This window comes from Physella acuta, unplaced genomic scaffold (assembly GCF_028476545.2).
Source record: "Physella acuta isolate Inbredline_101_S28 unplaced genomic scaffold, ASM2847654v3 ptg000071l, whole genome shotgun sequence".
Lineage (NCBI taxonomy): Eukaryota > Metazoa > Mollusca > Gastropoda > Physidae > Physella > Physella acuta.
Genome location: NW_026731591.1, coordinates 392,972 through 406,268, shown reverse-complemented (window position 1 = coordinate 406,268; position 13,297 = coordinate 392,972). Strand labels below are relative to the sequence as shown.

Sequence of the window (13,297 nt, the reverse complement as noted above, 5' to 3'; positions counted from 1 at the left end):
ACGATAAAATTGAATGAATCAATGACAACCAGCTGTTTCAGTGTACTAGACACATAGCTCATACTACACGTATGTGGGGAGGGTTAAGGTTTTAGTTTTACTTTATCATATAACATCTACATAAAACAAAATCTGAGTTTTAAAAAAAGCAATATAGAGGATTATCCTTAAATTTTACTTTAAATATTCAACAACAAATTCGATTAAAGTTCAGGTTTAAATCTGCATTTTATTTAGGCAAATTTTCAACTAAATCAAATGAACAATTTTTGTATACGGTATTAGTGTACAAACGAAATTTAATAATATAGATAACAAACTGAATACAAGCCTCCATAGCTCAGTGGCTAGAGCACTAGTCTTGTAAACCAGGGGTCGTGAGTTCAATCCTCACTGGGGGCTGTATTTTGTTTCCTTTTTGTTTCTCCTACGAATCTGATATTTAAGTGTTGCTCATTAATCACATACTCTCGCTAAAGTACAATCTAACAATACCTTGTAAATAGCGCGTTTAATACAAATAAAAAAAAATGCTATGCGTTGCATGCATTATATCGTATAGGTAATAAATTGGGTTCTATTAAATTTAAATAGGCCTATTGTTATAATTTTTTTCAATAATGGCGAACTTTCTTTTCTTTCGCAATCGCCAGTTAATCAACGAAAGAACATACATAAAATATTGTACATTATTAAAACACAATAAAGGGCTCAATATCAAATGATGTATTCATTTTAATGGTAGACTGATCCAAAAAAAGGATACATATTGATGAAAGTGGAGTGAATACAATTAATTAATTAATACGAAGTGACTACTCGGAAAAAAAGATTTTTCGGCAGAAGAAACGAAACACAATAGTTCTGCGCATGCGCAGTGGCCTTAATAGCTGTGCGAGGGTTCTGGTTAGGGACAGGGTTAGGGTTCTGCGGTTTGTTTGTAAACACACGCATGCGCAGTACCATCGAAAACATCGCCGTGAAAGAAGGCAGTGGTTTCTCTCCATTGCGCATGCATATCTTTTTTTCCGGCTAGAATCGGCGTTATATTATGCGCTTTACACAGCACTGATCCTGGCGACCCAACGGGATTATTTCATGGCGGCCCAATAGGATTTTCCCCGGTGTTCCAACGGCTCAGATAGTTCCGCCCCTGAATCTATTAAGAAATTTTACTACGTTTATAAAATGCAGCGGCGTAGCGAGGTCGGGTGTCACCCGGTGTGGCACTTGAAGGGTGTCACCCGGGGACAAACTTTCAATTTTCGATTTGCACCCCCCTCAAACTCTCAATTTGCTACCCCCATCAAACATTCAATTTGCAGCCCCCCCCCCCCCTCAAACTTTCGATATGCACAGCCCCCCCCCCCCCCTCAAACTTTCGATTTCACCTCTTAAATTTTAACACTCGAATTAATCACTTAATTAAGTGGAATTATCATTTTTCTCTATATATTGTGCTATTTTTTGCTTTGGTGTCACCCACTAAATGGTGTCACCCGTAGCGGTCCGCAACCCCCTTCGCTACGCCTCTGATTAAATGATTTGGTATAGTTATTGTTTTTTTTTACTTAACAAAAATAAATCTGGATACAAATATCATAGTTAATAAATAAATTAATGAATGACTTTCCCTGGCAGAAAGAAAAAAAATAATAATTGTGGAGCTATATAAAAACATGGAATACATTGTTGTGCACACAACATTTATATTGTGTCAACAGACTTATTCAGTTTCTGGCAGTGTTTCTTCCAGACTTTTTTCTCCGGGGAAGGGGGGGAGACCTTACTCGGGGGGGGGGGGGGGCGGACACTGTTAAAAGTATATATTTTCTATAAACATTTCATTTCGTACTTGAATTTGTAATATATTTGAAAGTTATGGTGAATGATTGTCCCTTTTGAATTTTTTTTTTTGCCTCAGACATGTAATGTACAGCGTCAGTTTGCCTTGCCATGTTCGCTTTAGTATTACAGTTTTCATAATCGTTTTGTGAGGACTGATACAGATTAACTTTAGTAATGCTGGTATGTTATGTCGGGTACAATGAGACACAACAGATCAAACATTCTTTCTTTTTAAACATCTGTATGTATATCTCAGGGGTCGGCAACCTTTTGAGACGAAAGAGCCAAAAGTTACAATTTACAAAATTTCCCAGTTTTTAAAGAGCCACTAACATTACTTTTCCAATATTCTGGTATTTGATTATAATTGAGTAAATAAATTTAATTGTTATTTTAAATAAATACCGTTAAATATAAACTAATATTGATTCATAGAAAAACATGTTTCGAAAAAAAAGTGTTTTAGTCAGCTCTGCTATGATTAAGTTAGTTATCCAACAATATAACTATAGGACAATCCCAATCCACTTAAGAAGCCAATAACTTTGTTTTTTCTTTCTTTACGGACACCACTGGCTCAGGAGGTGTCTCCCATAGCCAAGCAGCCCTCAACTCTGACTAACTGGCTTAGATATAGGTTTGATAACTGAATCGGTCGCTTCTGTCCTTCGGTTCTCACAGTGCTTATCCACCCTACTGGCTCCACCGTAAGATACTAATAACTAAAATACTTCGGTAGAGGGATGCATTCTGAATAAAATAACATTCCCCATTTAACGAAATTCGAAAAAGTCTGCACTTCAGCACTGGCAAGAATGGAATAGTCGACACGGGGTTGGCTACAGCACGGCTGTGGGGTTGGGCCTGGTGCCAAAGCGGCAGTCAGCTGTACATTTACTTTCTACCTCACCTATTCCTATTGTTCTTTGATGAGTTTGTTTTAATCCTATTTAAAGTTGTTTTTCTTTACAATATACAATTTTTACGAGTTCTGAAAATGAAATAGTACAATTATTAATCATTGTGCATGGAACTCGAGAGCCGCACCTTGACATCAATGGAGCCGCATGAGACTCGCGAGCCGCAGGTTGCCGACCCCTGGTATAACTGAATCTGTTACAGTCCTCCCTCACCTCTCTTTTTTTAAATTAAAATTTGTCCCGTTAAGGCGTTAAGGCAGGGGTCGGCAACCTTTTGAAGCGGAAGAGCCAAAAGTTACAATTTTCAAAATTTCCCTGGTGTTAAAGAGCCAATAACAGTTTTTATTTCAAGTATTTTATTTGTTTATTAAGATTATTAGTATTCGTACGAGGAGCTAGAGAGCCGCATCTTGACATCAAAAGAGCCGCATGCGGCTCGCGAGCCGCAGGTTGCCGACCCCTGCGTTAAGGGATCCAAAATTTTAATATACAAATGTATAGAACGTAAAGCTACCTCAATTGAGATGCTATTACAATATATATGACCAATTAAAAATAATATTAAAGTTTTTATTTTCAAAACTAAATTAAAATAAAATTAATAACTATATGAAATTAAATCAGATACCATAATATCGATTACAACAAAATTGATATAAATAACGTGTTATGTAAAAAGAGCGACAAATGGTATATTTTTAATTTACTTATTTTTACAAGTTTATTTTGTAAAAGTAGCAAATTGTAAGCTGATAGTCTCCCCTATAATAACAAACAAAATATTAAAGGGAGGTAAAATATTGATTACTGTATCACGGCGTCCGCATTGTACCAATGTGTTTACATGTGTAACCGAGGGTGTGTTTCTGTAATTGATTTATGATTCGTGGTTGTTTGTGTGTGTTTCTCGTTTCCATCTTGCCGACGGGGTTTATTTTCCTCTTTGTAAAAAGGATTTCAGTAATGCATAATTAATTATTTGTCAGTTGAATACAATTTGTTGAAGTATGTTTGGTTGATATTATAAGTACAATGTTAGTAACCATCAGACCAGAAATCTAGTTAAAGTAGGTTGGAGCAGGGGTCGATCTTTTTCCAGGTCCTGTATCTTTTTGTTGATAGAAAGTGATTCGAAATTTTAGATGTTCGTTTGATAAGGGGCTATAACAGTAGATTATTTAAGCAGTCATTTCCCTTTTATCGTTTACGGTGGTTTTTTTTCCCCTCCATGATGGTAGCTGTGTAAGCAATTATTTATATCAGTGTGGGGATGGGGGTGTTTGATACGTGGGTGTATTATATTGTAAAAGGGAAAGGTTACACGTCCAACATGAAATGAGGAAAGGGAGAATAGGAGTTAGGAAGGTTCTATTAGCCATTGCAAAAGTGTTTAAATTGCCTTTTATTTGTCATAAGAGTTTACAGTAATACATATTTAATAGTCTAATACAATTTATCCAAATAAGTTTTGGTTCTATCATAAATACAGACATAAATATAATAATAAATCGGCAAATAAATACAATAATACAAAAAGAGTTTGGTTTTATAAGTTGAAGTCAGTGCAACTAGTCTGTACAACGGCCCTAGGTGCTTTGACCATAGGGGGTTTGACCATAGCGGAGCTTTGACCATAGGGGGTTTGACCATAGCGGTGCTTTGACCACAGGTGCTTTGACCATAGTGGGTTTGACCGCAACGTGGCTTTGACCACAACGGGGCTTTGGTCACAGGGGGGGGGGGTATAATTTAAAGATTTTAAAATAGAAATAATAAACTGCTATTTTAATTTTAATTTTAATTTATGATACAATTAATACCCAATTTTTACATGTTTCCTGAAAGTTCATTAATAGAAATTAACATGTACTAAAATAGTCAAGAACAATATTTTAGTCTCCACATAAAGGCTGGTGCTAGACCTCATAGATTTATTTTAAATATAAACGGAACACAAATAATGCGACATATAACAAGTTTAACAAATAAATAATGTAGATGTACTTGAAAATACAAAGCATATATAAAGGATAAAAATGATAAAAAAACATTCCAACAGAATAGTCAAAGAAGTAATATTTGTATGGTTTACTAAATGACAGATGAATTAACATACTATTACATCCTGCCGCAATTTAAATTATAATTACACAACTTTTGAAATTAATCCTTACCATTTAAGGACAAAGCGCTTGTTATCAAACGCCAGCATTGGACAAACCACCTGTGATCAAAGACCATATATAGACAAAACACCTGTGATCAAAGACCCTATATGGATAAAACACCTGTGATCAAAGACCCTGTAACAACATTAACTTCATTGTTGTTATTGTGGGTTCTTCAATATACTCACACGAGCAACAGTAGTTGTGAAACTATAACTTTATTTACACTTTATACACTACAGTGAAATGATGAATCCATAGTATTAGTAAATCCATAGATAAACAACTGGTATAAGTACAATCACAGTCACGAATCAAAGTGACGTAGTGACATCCTACATTCACAGTCACAGTCCAAACGCAAGCACTCCCGTTCACCTTTCGCTCTACCTTTTATACGGTCCATTCTCTCCCCTTACGTACATGAGCGATCTCACCCAAAAGCATGGGAAAATACATGACGAGTCGCTCAGACAGTCCTTCCGCTAGCCAGGTATTCTTCATTCATGCAACTTCATGTAAAACACAATAATATAAACATACCTAATTATACAGTCTGTGACAGACCCTATATAGACAAAACACCTGTGATCAAAGACCCTATATAGACGAAACACCTGTGATCAAAGCCGCACACACCGCTTGTTATAAAACAACCGTTGACAAACCACCTGTGATCAAACATATTTTTTTTAAGGTTAAATTAGTAACTTTGTGTTGTTGTCAGGGTTGATGTCACAGTGTGTGGATATGACAATAAGGATCTTTCATTAACGTTTTTCTCTTAATAGCATTATGAAAAGTCATTATACGATGGTAATACCTGTACCGGTACACAACGTTTGTAGTAGCTCCATTTAAATACTTGCTCCATTTATTAGTGATCCGAAATGTATTTTTTAAAATAATTGTGACCTAAATTTTAAAGTATGCCATTCAAATTTGAAGGTTAAGCCCTAATACAAAACGGATGTGTCATTTTAAAATACATTTTAATTAACTACTGCTTACAAACATTTTTTTTAAGTGTGGTCTCCTTTCCAACAAAGCTTTAGAGAAAAATGGGGTGATACAAGCGAGTTACTTCTCGGAGGCGGTGACAAAGCGAAATTACCTCCCATGTCGATTTTGTTTCTTGTTTTTATTTGCAGGGGAAATAATGTATTTATAATTTCTTTACTAAATTCTAGATTGTAACTGATAACAGAAAAATCTCGAGTTCGGATTCCGTGTATGACTAGGTAGGTCGGAGTCTACTCAGCTCTGTCTGCTGGGTACCTGAATTATGCTAGACAACGTCAACGTAAAGACGGATCATCACAGAGCTGGTTAAATTATTCCTTCAACAGCTGAGATCAAAGAGACAGATGAGCTCTACTACATTACCCACATAGACAGTCAGGTCCCATAACTTGGTAGAAACACGTATATGAGCTAATAAATATCAACAAAAATAATTCGTCCACCTTACTGCCTTCTTATTAAAAAACTGATTGCTTACTTACAAACCTTCTAAGCATTCAGTCTAAACAATATTTGTTCAGTTTAAAAAAGAAAATATTTTTTTTTAAAATTTCAAGACGCCTATGCATTCAATCTAAACAAACTTTGTTGATTTGAGATCGATAATATTTAAAACAACGTTTCATTTGTTTGAAAATTTTGATCTCTAGAAAAAGTGTTACTCCGCCTCATGTAAATATGAAGAAAAAACCAGTAAGGGAGAAAACTTATGGCCATTATTTACCATAACTACTAAATACTGAATTAATATAATACTCTATACAAATATCTTTCTTAAAAACAATATTTTGATGTATAATATGGTTTTATAGATTTATGTTATTTTTTAAACTTTTGCATAATTATTTTTAAAAAAACTGGTTACATTATATTTTAAGAAACACTAACTTTATTTTAAAAGTTACACTATAACCATAAAATTACTCAATGCTTAACAAAGTTGTCATTTCACGTACCGATTATTTCTGGCTCCCCTTTGAAAGGGAAAATTAAAAATATAAATTCCTTTAATTATAGTTTTTTTTTTATGGTTCTTATATAAATATCACAACCATCCTCTACCTGCTCTAAAACTTCATGTAGTTGCTATCTTAATCTCTAATTGTATTGTCACTATCACGAATGACTCATTTCTACAGGCAAAATGACCACTTATATAACATAGGGAGCAAACTGTCCACCTTCCATTGAGCTGGGTAAGGAGGGTGTGTGTATCACCCTCTATGTCAACCATTGAGGAGGGTGAGGAGGGTGTGTGTATCACCCTCTATGTCAACCATTGAGGAGGGTGAGGAGGGTGTGTGTAGCACCCTCTATGTCAACCATTGAGCTGGGTGAGGAGGGTGTGTGTATCACCCTCTATGTCAACCATTGAGGAGAGTGTGTGTATCACCCTCTATGTCAACCATTGAGCTGGGTGAGGAGGGTGTGTGTATCACCCTCTATGTCAACCATTGAGCTGGGTGAGGAGGGTGTGTGTATCACCCTCTATGTCAACCATTGAGTTGGGTGAGGAGGGTGTGTGTATCACCCTCTATGTCAACCATTGAGCTGGGTGAGGAGGTTGTGTGTATCATCCTCTATGTCAACCATTGAGGAGGGTGTGTGTATCACCCTCTATGTCAAACATTAAGCTGGGTGAGGAGGGTGTGTGTATCACCCTCTATGTCAACCATTGAGCTGGGTGTGGAGGGTGTGTGTATCACCCTCTATGTCAACCATTGAGCTGGGTGAGGAGGGTGTGTGTATCACCCTCTATGTCAACCATTGAGGAGGGTGTGTGTATCACCCTCTATGTCAACCATTGAGGAGGGTGTGTGTATCACCCTCTATGTCAACCATTGAGCTGGGTGAGGAGGGTGTGTGTATCACCCTCTATGTCAACCATTGAGCTGGGTGAGGAGGGTGTGTGTATCACCCTCTATGTCAACTATTGAGCTGGGTGAGGAGGGTGTGTGTATCACCCTCTATGTCAACCATTGAGCTTGGTGAGGAGGGTGTGTGTACCACCCTCTATGTCAACCATTGAGCTGGGTGAGGAGGTTGTGTGTATCATCCTCTATGTCAACCATTGAGGAGGGTGTGTGTATCACCCTCTATGTCAACCATTGAGTTGGGTGAGGAGGGTGTGTGTATCACCCTCTATGTCAACCATTGAGAAGGGTGTGTGTATCACCCTCTATGTCAACCATTGAGCTGGGTGAGGAGGGTGTGTGTATCACCCTCTATGTCAACCATTGAGTTGGGTGAGGAGGTTGTGTGTATCACCCTCTATGTCAACCACTGAGCTGAGTGAGGAGGGTGTGTGTATCACCCTCTATGTCAACCACTGAGCTGGGTAAGGAGGGTGTGTGTATCACCCTCTATGTCAACCATTGAGCTGAGTGAGGAGGGTGTGTGTATCACCCTCTATGTCAACCATTGAGCTGGGTGAGGAGGGTGTGTGTATCACCCTCTATGTTAAACATTGAGCTGGGTGAGGAGGGTGTGTGTATCACCCTCTATGTCAACCATTGAGCTGGGTGTGGAGGGTGTGTGTATCACCCTCTATGTCAACCATTGAGCTGGGTGAGGAGGGTGTGTGTATCACCCTCTATGTCAAACATTAAGCTGGGTGAGGAGGGTGTGTGTATCACCCTCTATGTCAACCATTGAGAAGGGTGTGTGTATCACCCTCTATGTCAACCATTGAGCTGGGTGAGGAGGGTGTGTGTATCACCCTCTATGTCAACCATTGAGTTGGGTGAGGAGGTTGTGTGTATCACCCTCTATGTCAACCATTGAGTTGGGTGAGGAGGTTGTGTGTATCACCCTCTATGTCAACCACTGAGCTGAGTGAGGAGGGTGTGTGTATCACCCTCTATGTCAACCACTGAGCTGGGTAAGGAGGGTGTGTGTATCACCCTCTATGTCAACCATTGAGCTGGGTGAGGAGGGTGTGTGTATCACCCTCTATGTCAAACATTAAGCTGGGTGAGGAGGGTGTGTGTATCACCCTCTATGTCAACCATTGAGCTGGGTGAGGAGTGTGTGTGTATCATCCTCTATGTCAACCATTGAGGAGGGTGTGTGTATCACCCTCTATGTCAAACATTAAGCTGGGTGAGGAGGGTGTGTGTATCACCCTCTATGTCAACCATTGAGCTGGGTGTGGAGGGTGTGTGTATCATCCTCTATGTCAACCATTGAGGAGGGTGTGTGTATCACCCTCTATGTCAAACATTAAGCTGGGTGAGGAGGGTGTGTGTATCACCCTCTATGTCAAACATTAAGCTGGGTGAGGAGGGTGTGTGTATCACCCTCTATGTCAACCATTGAGCTGGGTGAGGAGGTTGTGTGTATCATCCTCTATGTCAACCATTGAGGAGGGTGTGTGTATCACCCTCTATGTCAAACATTAAGCTGGGTGAGGAGGGTGTGTGTATCACCCTCTATGTCAACCATTGAGCTGGGTGTGGAGGGTGTGTGTATCACCCTCTATGTCAACCATTGAGCTGGGTGATGAGGGTGTGTGTATCACCCTCTATGTCAACCATTGAGGAGGGTGTGTGTGTATCACCCTCTATGTCAACCATTGAGGAGGGTGTGTGTATCACCCTCTATGTCAACCATTGAGCTGGGTGAGGAGGGTGTGTGTATCACCCTCTATGTCAACCATTGAGCTGGGTGAGGAGGGTGTGTGTATCACCCTCTATGTCAACTATTGAGCTGGGTGAGGAGGGTGTGTGTATCACCCTCTATGTCAACCATTGAGCTTGGTGAGGAGGGTGTGTGTATCACCTTCTATGTCAACCACTGAGCTGGGTAAGGAGGGTGTGTGTATCACCCTCTATGTTAACCATTGAGCTGGGTGAGGAGGGTGTGTGTATCACCCTCTATGTCAACCATTGAGCTTGGTGAGGAGGGTGTGTGTATCACCTTCTATGTCAACCACTGAGCTGGGTAAGGAGGGTGTGTGTATCACCCTCTATGTCAAACATTGAGCTGAGTGAGGAGGGTGTGTGTATCACCCTCTATTTCAACCATTGAGCTGGGTGAGGAGGGTGTGTGTATCACCCTCTATGTCAACCATTGAGGAGGGTGTGTGTATCACCCTCTATGTCAACCATTGAGTTAAGTGAGGAGGGTGTGTGTATCACCCTCTATGTTAACCACCAAGTTGTGTGGACGACAGAGCAACAATCCTATGTCCAGTTGTCCCATGTGTTAACCTTCAAAACGGCGAGGGCTTGTTCTGGTTGGCCTACAGAAAATATTATTTCCACTAATATGTTTTTGTTCAAGTGTCCTCTGTGTCCACTGTGTTAGCGTTAGAAAGTTGTATGATGGTACTTAAAGCGCTCGATTCATCGCCACACACCGCTATCAAAATGTACCCACAAGAACGCAATAATTGAAAAAAAACTGCATCACTTTTGTTACATCAATTTTCTGCTTCTTATCATATTTGTTTGTGTTCTTTGTTATAATAAACATTATTTTTATAGTAATTTCTTCTTACCGGAAATATATGATGATTTATTGTTAAGAAGAATAAAGATCAGTCTGAGAAAAAAAATATATTAAAAGTGTACTAGCAGCTATAGATAATGACCTTTGTGTTTTAAAATGTGTTTTTCATGTTTACATAGTTAACAATAGAAATAATAAAACAACGATTAAATAATAAAAATAAATAAAATACCCACATCTATATCATAAACTTGTTTCAATTTCCTTCAATGCTCGATTACTATATAGGTATTAATTTTGTAAACATAGATGCCATCATTACCCGGAGTGTTGCCTGAATAAAACACTGTTCTATACTGACACCATGGCCATTACATTCTGTTGACGTGCTACCATCAGTTGTTTGAGTTTTGGAGTTTTCTCTCTCAAATGAGTGGCTGTCTCAAGCTATGGAGCCTCATCTCGGATATTTTTTTTAGGATTAACATCATTGAGCTTTATCGCACACCGAATTTATTACCATCAGCCGACAATAAACCTTCCCAGATAATATTTGCTAATTTATCAACAGTTGTTGTACCCTTTTTAAGAAGTCAAAAAATAAAATTTAAAATGAATAGAAAAAGTGATGTTGCGTCATAGCTTCAATCTGTGGAGAACAATGTGAATAAAAGTTTCATTTGTCTACTTTCTAGTAAATGAAATGATTAAAATAATTAATACTCAACAAAAGTATTAAAAATGTTCGAAAAAAACCCACATATCGCATGCTGTATGCGGTTCATTCATCTATTTTAATTTTTTTATCTTGTAGTTTGTTTTATGAAGGGGAAGGAAATAGGCATGCACTACAGGCCAATCAAACAACTGGAGTTTGATAACACAAAACTGTACTTTCCTTCCATTACTGATTGTCCAACAACATATTTGTTGTCTATACCGAAGTACCTTAAATGCTAGAAATTTAAAACAAATAAATAAAAATAAAATTTTGTATTGTGTTTTTGCATTTTTAAGCTTTGTATTCACAGCTGTTAATTCGTTTCGCTGCAATTTTTTTTTTTGATGTCTCGTTCTAATGAGAATTTGATCTAACAGACATGTATGTCACGGTGGCCTCTTAATTAAAACGTACGGAAGTCATCATGTTTAAACACACACACACACACACACACACACACACACACACACTCACACACACACACACATTGGGCACTAATGCAAAGCCGGACTCTTTTGACTCATTAAAGGTTACTGTCAAACTTAGTTTCTTGTTCATTACCGCAAATAGGCTGTTGTAAAATTCATAAAGAAGAAAGACACGAGACAGGCCGTTTCTTTAAGATAACGTCAGAAAAATGCTGAAGTCGATATAATACCCAATATACAAAAGTGTACTCAATTATTAAAATATTTTTGATCATGCTTAATAAAACAAATATAATATTTAGCGGTATGTTTTCCAAACCAAAGCTAAAGATGCCGTTTATTTTTTATTTATTTATTTATTTATTTTTTTATTTGTCCCTCACGTTAGGGATCCAGAAATAAAGAAACGAAACAGAATTGGAAAAGTGTTTAAACACATTTTAACACTACTTAAATAAATATTATAAAATAAAGCTAATGTTTATGAATTATATGTGAAAAATATGGTACAAGTTGTATTTTATTTTTTACCAAAACTAGAACACATTTTTTTGCCTTCTTAATAATTGCATACATCTTATAAGTAAAACAAAATAAATATGCTGCATTTTGTTATGAGTTGTTCAATTCGTATTTGTTTGAGCTATTTTGTTAAGTTATTTCCCTTGAAATTAACAATTGTGTCCCTTCTGTAAGGGATACAGAATAAATATTAAACAAAGGGATTTACGTGTAGTTATGCATTGTTTTTTATTACATAAAGAGCTTTTTTTAATAAAGTAAATGTTTATTCTGAGTGAAAACGATATATAAGATAAAGGTTAAAAAAATCTATTTTACTGCACGAAATTGTGATTTATATACAATTATGTAAATTAAAATTTTTAAACATACAAAAATAACATCGTATTATATCAATACTTTTCCAATGAAATTTGTACTGCGTTTTAATTTGCTATGAACTTTTTTGAATATATCTTTTTTTTTTAAAACGATTAATTTACTTTTCCCAAATTTTCTTGCAAAATTTTTAATTAAATAAAGTTCACAAACAAGCATCCTGTTGTCAAATTAAATATTACCAGACATTGTAGTGTTACACGCTTGGAGGAGGGGGTGGGTGGATCGCATCAAAGCAAAAAAAACCATACACACACGCACATTTTAATTGAAGTTCCTAAATGCATTCAACTAAAATTGAAAACTCACGAATTGTGGGGGAGGATGACTTCTAGAAGGATAGAGCTGACATTAGAGAAAACATTGCTAGAACCATCTGCGTTAATCAATGACTAAAGATTAGCATATCGCTTGTATTGACTTTCAACATTTTAAAGATATTAGTTTTGTTCACTGGCCACTTGACATGTCTGACTCGACATGATGGCCCAAACACATTAGGCCACAACACGGGTGGCCAAGGACAGTATAGATCTCAACCTATGGGCCACGATGATGTGACCTCTGAGAACGGGTTGTAGCGGGTTGTTGTAGTTTGGGTTGAACTTTACCAGGTGGCTTCTAAATGTATTTCTTTATCAAATCATTGTCCCCTTTATAGATTTGATGCAACATTTTACTTTTGGCTTTGTCAACTACTCGCTCTAATAACATGAGTAAACATTATTTATAAATTAAAACTTCAATAAAATCAGCGTGTCTGATTTTGATTAATATTGCACTTGAGAGTAAATAATGTTGCTTTCTGTTGTTGTTGATTTTAATGTATTAAAATAA

General features: G+C 37.2%; 1 non-coding gene across 1 annotated transcript; it reads left to right on the top strand.

Moving 5' to 3' along the window:
* Positions 1-329: 329 nt before the first annotated feature.
* Trnat-ugu (transfer RNA threonine (anticodon UGU)) lies at positions 330-402 on the top strand. Its single transcript has one exon. It is a non-coding gene; the product is annotated as a tRNA-Thr (tRNA).
* The last annotated feature ends 12,895 nt before the right edge of the window (positions 403-13,297 follow it).